Below are 12,682 nucleotides of genomic sequence, written 5' to 3' on the forward strand. Positions count from 1 at the left end.
CTTCTTACTCCTTTGGGTCATCCTTGACTCGACTGGATGACGTGTTTTTCACGAGTCTGAATTGAAATCTACATCCAGGGAAATGGCAACCGAAGCGCGTCGTTCGATTTTTTTCTTCGTTTCGACGCGTCGAAAACATCCTATGCGGTGATTGATAGATGGCGCGATTTCGTTTATTTGTAAATGCATTCGGTTTTTAATTCTAAAATAGGGTGGATTGGGATTGTGGACCGCTTGAATATTGATAATCTCTGATCCATTTCGCCTAGTTCAGTCAGGTAGGCAGTGTTGATTCGAATGAATATTAACGACTACGGAACATTCTCCATCAATCGTGATTATAACTAGAGTTAACGTCCCAAAATTTAATAACATTCTGCCAAATTCAATTTTCTAGAATACTCCGGTTATCAATTTCTGAGACACCGAGTCCTGTTCGCTAGGACAAAGAAGTAAATAAGTGATTTTCTCTATTTTAGTATCGTAATGAGTTCATTACAGTACTGAAATCAGTGCTATAATGAACTCATTAGAGCATTGTTTTCGGTTATATTTTTCGTTTTTTGTTTGTCTACACTGACTTTACTTCAATTGTCAATAAAAAATAATTTGGACAAAGGTGAATGATTTGCAACATTATTCGCAATTTATTTTTATCCTGGTGGTGTCAAATCGATTTCTTCAGACATTATTTATGAATTGAAGCGGAATTATTAATTATTGCAAAATTCGAAATGTACGATTTAAATTAAAATTCCGTGATCTATCAATTTTCATATCAGTCACACCAACAGCCAAGATACAATACATAAGTCACTAGGATGTATAACCTGAAATTTTCATTGAATTTCGACAATATTTCACAAAATTTGATTGAAATAGAGAAAATATCGTCTAATACTCGTTGCAGAAGGCTATTCCAACACTCATGCGTTCGAAAACTCGTTCCTTTTCACATTTGTGTTGGAATAGCAACTTGTTTCAGAATATACTATTAATGGCAAAAATATCAAAACTATGACATAATTGTGCGGTAATCTGCACTATCTGATTTTTTTTTTTTGATATATACTTTTTTGTCTAGAAATACAATTCTAAATGACAAATGATTGAAACCAACCAAAAGTAATAGTAGATATATTATTTTAGATGCTTAACTTACAAAGATCATGACATGAAAACTGCTTCCACAATATATAAATCCATATGCCGGCCAATGATTGAATATGCATATCCCTTGTTTGCAAATTGTGAAGAATCAGTGTTGAAAATACTGCAAGTAGCTGAAACATCATCTCTGAGAGCAGTCACCAGGCTGAGACATCCCAGGAACCGACTACACAACCCTCCTAATGATCTCTTATATAAATTAACCAAAGTACAACCGATCAAACAACGTATGGAAAAACTAAATAAGAAATTCATGAAGAGACTACAAGACTTGAAAGATGTACTTGATATGGTGCAATGTGATCCGCCACCACATCCACAAAGAAAATTACCCACATGCACAATATGGCGAGAACTGAACGCCTTGAATGTTGCTTAAGTTAATATTATATAACTTTTTTTTTTGTAATTTCATAATTTAATCGAAGGCTGAAGGACTCAGATCAATGGCCACAAAGACATTCATTATTATTTCATAAGGAGGGAAAGTGTCACTTTTCATGGCGAGCTTGTGTTGTGGTAATTTATGCGAGCCATGAAAAGTCACTTCTTCTCCGAATGAAATATGCTATTTTGAAATTCATAAAAGTCTGGAGATTCTTAAATTACCTTCAAATTAGATTTCTCTAATTCTGTAATACATTCATTCTACCACATCTTGTAGAACAAAATCGTGCGTTAACTATATCAGATTGACACAAATTTTGTGGTTATATTTTATTATTATATGTTGGTACTTCGAACTCCTTTGGGTCATCCTTAACTCGACTGAATAATGTGTTTTTCACGAGTCTGAATTGAAATCTACATCCAGGGAGATGGCAGCCGAAGCGCGTCGTTCGATTTTTTTTCTTCCATTCGACGCGTCGAAAACATCCTATGCGGTGATTGATAGATGGCGCGCATTCGTTTATTTGTAAATGCATTCGGTTTTTAATTCTAGAATAGGGTGGATTGGAATTGTGGACCGCTTGATTATTGATAATCTCTGATCCATTACGCTGGGTTCAGTCAGGTAGTTAGTGTTGATTCGAATGAATATTAACGACTACGAAAAATTCTTCATCAATCGTGATTATAACTAGAGTTAACGTTCCAAAATTTAATAACCTTTATGCTAGATTCAGCTTTTAAGAATACTTACGTTATCTATTACTAAGACGCTGGGTCTTGTTTGATAGGACAAAGACGTCGATAAGGGATTTTACTGACAAAAATGTCAAAATTATGACATAATTAAGCCGAAATCTTCAATATCTGATAAATCTTTTCGATATATACTTTTTTGTCTAGAAATACAAATCCAACTGACAAAAGTTGAAACCAACCAAAAGTAATAGTATATTATTTCACTTTTCATGGCGAGCTTGTGTTGTAATTTAAGCGAGCCATGAAAAGTCACTTCTTCTCCGAATGAAATATGCAAGTTTTTTTCAAACGTTTTGGAATTCATAAAAGTCTGGAGATTCTTAAATTACCTTCAAATTAGCTTTCTCTAATTCTGTAATCCGTTCATTCTGCCACATCTTGTAGTTGTAGAACAAAATCGTGCGAGAATATATCAGATTGACAGAAATTTCGTGGTTATATTTTATTATGATATGTTGGTACTTCGAACTCCTTTGGGTCATCCTTTAACTCGACTGGATAATATGTTTTTCACGAGTCTCAATTGAAATCTACATCCAGGGAAATGGCAGCCGAAGCGCGTCGTTCGATTTTTTTTCTTCCTTTCGACGCGTCGAAAACATCCTATGCGGTGATTGATAGACGGCGCGATTTCGTTTATTTGTAAATGCATTCGGTTTTTAATTCTAGAATATGGTGGATTGGGATTGTGGACCGCTTGATTATTGATAATCTCTGATCCATTTTGCCGGGTTCAGTCAGGTAGGCAGTGTTGATTCGAATGAATATTAACGACGACGGAAAATTCTCCATCAATCGTGATTATAACTAGAGTTAACGTCCCTAAATTTGATTATATTTTTGCCAGATTCAGCTTTCCAGAACACTTAGGTCTTGTTGGATAGGAAAAATATGTCCTTAAGAGATTTTACTGGCAAAAATGCCAAAATTATGACGTAGAATTCCAACTGACAAAATATTATAATCAACCAAAAGTTAAATTAATTATCTGAAATACGAATAATTGAGAAAATGACTTATAAATTGAATAACTGAATTAACATAAGTTTCGGAACTATTTTTCAATGGTTTTCTCATCAGTATCCTATATTCGAAAAAATTTACTGAATTCACAAACTTAAAACTGGTATCTTCATTTCACTAACATTAATTTGAGAATACCGTTGGCTAACTGAAAGAAAATGTATCCATGAATATCGTTCATTGATCTTGCATTGAAAAATGTAGGTTGGCCGAACACAAATCACAAATTTAACAGATAATAGATAAATCCGTGGCAGGAGAGTTCCGACTACCAACATATAATAATCAAATATAACCATGAAATCTGTGCGAATCTGAGATATTCTCGCATGGTTTTGTTCTACAAAATGTGGCAGAATGAACGAATTGATTTATATATTTTTATTAGCCTTTTAAATCAATCGATAATAACGAGAAACAATTTCAATGACTATTCTTATATAATAAGCACCGGCGCATTCGCCAAATTGTAGTACAACAAATCAACAAATCGCTTTATCATATCTGTCGTTGTATTGCGGCCGTTTGTCTTTCAATGCTCGGCTCAAACGCATTAATAGCGTTCGAAAACGATCGCCTGTGATTGATTCAGTCGGTTTTAACAACTCATGATACACTACGCCGAGCTGATCTCACCAAATACTGATGAGCGTGACCTTGGAATCGTGAATATTCGATTTGGCTGTCAACATGGACGCATGACCGGGATATCCCCCTTGATTTTCTACGCTAGGGATTACCGTAATGAACCCATTTTTCGTCTCCAATCATAATGCGATGTAGAAATCCCTTCCGTCTTTGCCTTGCAAGCTTCTGTTCACAAGCAAACAAACGCCGTTCAACATATCTCAGTTTCAACTAGTACGGTACCCAATTTACATGTGTCTGACTTTCAGGCATTTTGAAATGTCTTGTTGCGTCACTCCCAATGATCCTGCCAATTATTTTTGCGTTTGACACGAGTCTTGATCAAGTAATGCCTCCAATTCGTCATCTTCGAAAATCTTCTCTCTTCTACCGCCATGCTAGTCTTCGACGTCAAAGTCACCGTTCTTGAAGCGTTGAACCGCTCTATGCATGTTCTTCCACTAAAAGCGGCCTCATCATAGGTATTTGAGAGCATTCGATGCGCCTTAGCCACAGATTTCTTGATATTAAAGCAGGGAATTGAAACCTCCCGCAAATGACGAGAATTTGGCTCGTAAGCTAACATGATGATAGCCAACCTTCTTAAAGGAGACGGCACATAAAGAAGAAGAAGCTAACATGTTCAATCGAGGATAACTTTATGATGCAGACACAAATCGACTAGTGTTTCGATGGCGTTTTGTTTACAAATACCCAAGCTTATTTTATGACATCTACGATCTATTTATTTCGACTACCATTTACCGCTACTGCCATCTATTGCATAACGGCGGGAGCAAAGTTGTTCACCTATTAATATCATTTATTAATTGAAAATATTATAATAGTTATTTATAATACAAGTGCAGAAGGCATTGATATTCTTCCACGAGTTCAAAATTCAAAAACGAGCCACGAAGTGGCGAGTTTTGGAATGAACGAGTGGTAGAATGAGCCTTCTGTACGAGTATTATACATTATTTTCTCTAATTCATTGCATTTTCATTGAAATTAATGAAATATTCCCATAAATATAATTTAGTGATTTTTGCATTGAAAAATGTTGGTTGGCAGAACTGATTTCTTTAAGGCAAATTGATGAATTGACAGATAAAGCCGTGGCGGAAAGTTCGGAGTACCAACATAGAATAATAAAATATAACCATGAAAACTGTGCGTTTCTGATATATTCTCGCACGATTTTGTTCTACAATATTTGGCAGAATGAACGGAATAACCACAGAATTAGAGAAAATACGTTTTGGACTCAATAATTTTGTTTAGTTTCTGTCAGATTTCAATTTTAATACATATAATTTGCATTTTTACGGTGAATGGTGAATGTATATCGATTTGTACGCTGGCCATGCCCCAGACGACTTCTGATTTCTTGAATCCATAAAATGAATGGTTCCCAATAACCCGAAATCTAAAAAAGATGTAATCATTCAGGAAGGTTGATCGGATATCCTGCGTTTATCGCAAACAACGCTCTGAGTTATGCCGGCATCTGGCCATCCATCTTTTCACGGTATATAATTTCTGTTGAGCTGATAACTTATATGATTTATCTGGAATGTGTTCAACATCTTGGGGCCATAAATTCGGTTTTTGTAAACAAGTATACAGTATATCGTCGGTAATCTCTAACTACTTTTTCGCCATCTTGGAAGAGATATTGATAAACACTCGATGTAATATTCTCCTGAAAATGAAAACAATCTTGCCTAAGACTCGGTGAGCACGACATACCGTGATATTTATTATCGTTACTGCAGAACATTGGAATGGCTCGATAAGGGAACCATTTTTCAGTTTCCGAGAAAGAGATGATTGGTGCTGAAGATGTGTCTACTATTCACATTCTTTTCTTCAGAAAATCATAATGGACAATGAAGGTTCATTTAGTTTTTTATAGAATTTCAACGTCTCGTCGTTTTCCTGATAATCATGATATTTAAAGAAATATACACAAGAATACATAAACAAAATGATAATAATAGTCTCTTTTTCCAAATACACATTCAACAAACATTCCAACAAACACTAACTATATCTACCCACTCATTATGCAAAAACATTAAACCTACCGAATATATTCTTTCAAAGTGTACGATTCCTTATAGTTACATTAAATATTTATACATATAAGACTCTTTTGAATTTGCCACTTTGTTGGATATTTGTCAACTTGACAGAAACCTTATTGTAAAGCTTAAAGCCCATATATTTTGTACTATTTTCATATAAAGTTATTACACCTTGTATGGTATTCATGTTTGAAAATAAAATCATCCCATAAACTATTTTCTATAAAAAAAAAACTGGTACTTCATGAATATAAACAACAGTGGCAGTTAAAAAATCACGACTGCTGAAAACACCCCTACAAGATTCACGAGAGGACATCTCACAAATTATCCTTATAAGTCTTTTTTGCATTTAAAATCATCTCTGGTAGTCAGAGCTAACTCCCCAAACCACAATTCCATAATTGAAAATAGGAAAAATAAAATTTCCTTCTGTTTATATGTCAAATATCTCTTCAAAATACCAAATGAATAGAAAATTCCACTTAATTTGGAGCATAATCAATCAATCTGTTCTCTCTCATTCAAATTATAATCTAGTTCTATTGCCAAATTGTATTGCAATTTAATAACGTTACGCGTTGGTCATCAATACACATTTCTTTATGCACTTCATTTTCAAACTTTAGAAAATTTTTTCCCTCAACAATTAAATTGGTTTCATGTACATAATTAATGCATTCGATAAATTAATTCCTGAAATTATTAATACCATTTAAATATATTATGAAAAGGAGAGGCGCCAACATACTTCCTTGGGGCACTCCTACTAATATCTACTCAAAGTCTGATAGGTAGCACTATTCAATAACGACTCTTTGTCATTATCCGAACAAATTATAACAAATTTCTAGCAAACGTGATAATGTAAAATAAAGAAGAATTAACTGAGAACTTCAAACAGAAAATACTATATACTAGACTGTTTTCCTCAGAAAAAATCAGAATACTTCAAGAAATGTAAAAAAAAATTCAATGGCATATTTAATGGGCTTCAATAACCATTAGGTGAGAAGGAAGACTTGAAAATAAAAAATTTCCCTAGTGACTGATGATTTACATCTACTTTTGACAAGAACTTTCCAGTGACAAATATTGTACTAGATAAAGGGTTTTCCAATAACTCGCTATCTGGGCACCTGTCACTTTTGAAACTGTCATCTTTCTACATTTGACAAGTAAAACTAGCCTATTATGAAAAATGGAATTTATACGTTTCAACAACGCATTGAAATTGTTTGAATTCAATACAAATATAGTGATGAATTTTGCAATCGAAGTTAGCAAATCTAAATCAATTATGGATTTCACCTTCTCGGCCAGCAAAGTGAAACCGGTGGAACAATTTGAGCTGTTGGGACAAGTCAGTGATGTGAAGAATCTAGTCCGTGTGGGACGCTAAAGAACCACCTAGGCCCAGTTTCACCAAACAGCACTTGATCCCAGATTGATTAAACTCCGCTTGTTACTAAAGCAGGCTTAACAGTGTTTTCTGTTTCACCATGCATCAACCCGTCCGGAGATGATCGCGATTAACCAAATCGCGATTAAATAGTCAAACCATTCGGCAACGTTGTGAACAAAGAGTTATATAGTGTTCTGTATCGTATTAGCAGTGATGACCACCATTGGCGCTAGGTGTCAGGTGTCATTCATTCATAACTCATAACATTTCAAATCATTTGTCATCTTGTAAACAAAAAACAAAATTTTTGCCGAAAATGTCGAGTGATGTGCTTCGAAATGTCGGAAACTTGCAGAAGTTAAAAAGAAATTATTCCATTTCACAAAACCACACATTCTGGAAAAAAAACTATATAAGTAATTTTATTAACCTATTTATTCTTATTAACAAGTTTAACTGCTTCTTAAATAATATTTCAATCAAACATATCAATAAATCATTCTTTGCAATTAATTTCATAAAACACAAAAACAAAGTTTACGTGTATTTTAAATGGTCATATTTTGATAAAATTGACCCAAAAATTAGAAATTTCCGGAAAAATAATTACATAGACAAGAGTTCCATACTGATAAATAATTATTAATCTCAACTTGAAAGCAAAGATTAGGGAGTTATAATCCTCCAAAAATGGCCGATTAGTGCTAAATCGCGATTGATCGATTAAATGGCGCTTTGGAGTGTGGTGAAACGCTACATTACATTAATCGTGATCTAAGGCCTCACTTAAGAGCCAAGTCAAGATTAAAGCATTTGGTGAAACTGGGTCTAAGGATATTTCAATCCGTGGTAGCCATAAGGAGGTTCCTTTCCTCCCAAAAAATGCTGGTGCTTTGATAAGCCTTAACACTCACTATGTTTATACTTTTCCAGCTTGTTATTTTCAGTACTAAACTCTCATCAACTAGAATATCAAAATAAATGAGAATAATCCGCAACGTATAATATTTTCATTTAATTATTTATACTCGTACACAAGTGCGGATCTAACAAAATTATATTCACCATCAATTAAATAGATGTCCTCAATTCGAATGCGGAAATATAAATGAACCTGTAAAGTGCTTACTAGTCCACGTAATTTACCGATAATCACAACAACATTCATCATGGAGATGTTGGATTTATATTGAAATCTTCGCCAAGGGCGTAGATCTTTTTTTTTTCTTGGGGGGAGTAATCGGGAAAAAATTTTTGACGAAAGTATCTACTCATATCTCATAGGTTTGATAACGAAGTTTGAACCAAATCAATCGAAATAATTTTTTTTATTACCAATTCGATTTTTCTTATCTTATACAGGGTGTTCCTGAATTGAAGTAACTGAGGAAAATGTGAGATTCCTTGGGTAATTTTGAAAATAAAATGGCCAATAAACATGAGCCCGTAAACGCTTCGTTTTCGAGATACAGGATGTTACTTGTAGTCCTACTTTTTTGTGATGCTTAACCAGTTTATCGAATCTTTATTAATAATTTTCGCTACAGAGTTGGTGAATAAGTACCAAAACTTATAATTAATTAATTTATCACAGCTTCCTAACTGGATCTTTATAATAATTTGTATTGTCCTGGGAATTACTACAGAGAGCTGTTTGAATTTTTTTCTCGAAATCGATTGCAGATACGACAAAACTACAACAAACCAAAAAGTGTAGTACTGAACCAGAGTTTCTCTTTAAATTTTTCTGAACTACAAGTTGTTCACAAAAAAATTATTCTGGAGGAAAGAAGCGGGCACCCTTCCCGAAAAAATTCACCCTGTAGATTTGCATTCAAAATATAAGATATCACATCACATGGAGAAAACTTTAAATTGGAATATCTTGTGAAGGGAAGGTGCTATGATATGAGAGAAAAACATGAACTTCAACACCTGTATCTCGAAAACAAAACCTTCGCGGACTGTTATAGGAATTCTTGTCTTGAAATCATCAGAGAAATCTGTCATTTTCATTTGTATTGTCAATTTACGAACACTCACTCTGTTGATATAGTCAATCAAAAACTGATGTCTTCACAAATAAATTGCAATTTGAATGGAACACAATAAATTGTACAACACAGCCAGACAATTTTTCGATGTGAATTACTCAGTTGAGTTCTTTGATAACTATATATTGAAATTTTGTGACGAGACGAAAACAACGTGTTAGTGTATGCAGATGACGAATGCAAAAATCACAGATCGCAAATAAGGGGCGATGCCGAGAAAGCGGATAGATGAAGGAAAATAATAAATTTAAAAGAGAAAAGGTTATCGTGTATGTAGTCGAACTTGAACAATTTTAGCTCTTTATTGTTTCAGCCAAGCTTTCGGAAAATAACTTGTCCTTCTTCGGGGCTACTGAAAATAACAAAATATGAAACTCACAGAGGCTAGGTGCTTAAGATCTGAGCGAAATAAATATAAGCGAGAGTTTTTAGAGGCGGTTGAAATCATGAGCCATGAAAAAACTTAAATATCAATTCAGATTTTAATGGTATTAATTCCATTTATTGTAATATCGTTCAATTGATTAATATGAGTCAAATTAGATGATTCTTTCACTATAAAACGCCTTATAGTTCCTCATTTTGTGACGTCACTCGTCCTCTGGTGTCATTCCTTTCTGTGTCTCTTGTCATTGTGTTTTTCTATGTTTTTAACCTTTGACATTATTCATTCATATGTCTTTTAAGATTTGACTCATTATTTAATTCTATGGTTAAGATTCAGAAAAATATAGATATTTCCTTGCATGTTACATATTATATATGGACATTGTAATATTTTTAGCATTTAGGACTCACATTGATGTACGTTCTATTGTATTGATTTCTGTGTGTTTTAACAACATTTTGTAATTTTCAGTAGCCCTGAAGAAGGACAAGTTATTGTCCGAAAGCTTGGCTGAAACAATAAAGACCTAAAATTGTTCAAGTTTGACTACATACCCGATAACCTTTCTCTTTTAAATTATAAATTGTTAGTCGAGATTTACAAGTAGAAAATAATAAACCTTGGACAAAGACGAGCTCATAGTGCAATAGAAGTACTCATCTTGAAAGCGATAATAAACTCATAAACCGGGGTCCGATTTTACTTTCAAAGGAAAGTAAAATGATCATTATTGGTTCATTTTATGTAGAAATTTTCGTTCTTCGTCTTTCCGAAAATTCTGCAATTTTATATTTTGGAAATATAATTTCCTATTTCCTATTTCTACGCCCTTGATGCCGACGGAAAAATAGAACATGTCGTCGACACAGGGGTCGCTTCTATCTGTGTGGGAATTTGATTCGTTCAGAATAGACAGCAGTTCGCTCTCGTTCGGCTCCGTATTCCAAGTTATCAATTTTAAAATCTGTTTATCATCCTGGAACAGCTAGCAGATACGCGATGGTTAATATATTTACGTTACTGGGCAAAGCGGGCATCATATGCATGTGACGGGCGCCCCCCTAGTTCGTCATCAGAGGCGTAGCTGCCACTGTAGGGGAGTCACCGTTTCATTTCGCCATGGTACTTGATTTTGATGAATTGGTTTCGGTCTGATATGCGTTTGTATCCTTTAAAGGAGAATAAGACGAAAAATTTATATATACACATCGTTAAAAGTCTTGGGTCCTCTAGGTTTCTCAAGAAATAAACAATCCATGTTCTGGAAATGAAATGAATATTTTCCTTTACTTTAACTGCTATATGTTTGATAGAAAATATTTGTTTGTTACTCTTTGCTTTATGCAGGATGAGACAAATGAGGAAAAATGAGAAAAAATATAAATTTATCGATTATTTATTTTTCATTAATTATAGTTATTCCATAACTGCATATGAGGATATTGGATCAACTTGATTCAATCCTCTTGGCAAAACCATCGGATGTTATGCCAACCATCTTCGAATTTAAAACGGTCACAAATGACGGTCCTAGTTCAATAATTTTCGTGGATCGTTTGGACAAAAAGTCATCCATATGGTTCACCGATCGATCAAAATCAGAGAGAGGCACTGGCATTGGGATATATGGACCTGAACTGAGGATCTCTTAAGCCCTGAGAATTGAGCTCTCTATTTTACAGACCGAGATACTGGCTGTTTAGGTATGCACTCAGGATTGTCTTGAAATGAACCTCAAGGGGGCGCATGTCTGCATCACCACGGACGCTGAGATCCCTGTAATCGTACTGCCAGGGATCTATGTTGACCTGGGAGTGCCGTAACACCATACGGCAAGTGGCCAGAGGCAATAATGTGACTCCACTATAGGTACCAGGTATTGAAGGAAATGAAAACGCCGATGAACTTGCAAAAGTGCATCAAGGTTAACACCAGCTGGACCTGAGCCTTTCTGTGGGCTAGGAGAAGACCAATAGTAGGCTGCGGTCCAGCAATGGCAGTTGAATAACCCACTGGACTAACACTCCTGGACTTACTCAGGCCAAGAAATTCGTTACGATTTCACCTACCTACGCCAAAAAGGTCTTCCAGCTGTCACAAGCCGAGCTTCGGGTGATGGTGGGACTGCTGACGGGGCACTATCGGTACAAACATCATTTGTACTGTATGGGAAAGTCAACGAATGAGATTTGCAAGCTCTGTGGATCAGAAACAGAAACATGGTGCTTCGGGCTGGCTGGCCTAAGAACGAATACATATGGGGAAGCCGGTCATGGATACACGAGAGGTAACGGCCAAGACCCTAAGGAGGTTGCCAGTTTTATTAACGCCATTGACGACCTCCTTGAATGAGTAGGGTAGAGAACAAAAGTTCCCGGAAAGATTATCGAGCCACAACAACCCCAGTTCAAAAAAATAATAATAATAATAATATTCCACAACTGAATCTGAATTCAATAGTCCCTATCACCCCCTCTTCTTCTAATCAACTGCCCAATACGCCTAGGCATCCCACGAATGAAGTCATAAATGAAATTTCAGGCATATCGTTTCATTCCTCCTGAAGGGCTACCGTTCCTGAGAAGTTGAATGTGGGTTTTGGTGATTGGATATTGCTCTCCCTAAGTAATCTCATACCAGATCAATTGGATTTATGTCTGGTGAGTTTGTAGACCAATTCATTCTCTGGATATTGTTCTCTTGAATAATGTTTTGAACTCTTCGTGTGAGGTGTGTTGGGGCGTTATCATTCTGATAAAGGAAATTATCCCCAAAT

The sequence above is a fragment of the Harmonia axyridis genome, chromosome 5 (assembly GCF_914767665.1).
Source record: "Harmonia axyridis chromosome 5, icHarAxyr1.1, whole genome shotgun sequence".
Classification (NCBI taxonomy): Eukaryota; Metazoa; Arthropoda; class Insecta; order Coleoptera; family Coccinellidae; genus Harmonia; species Harmonia axyridis.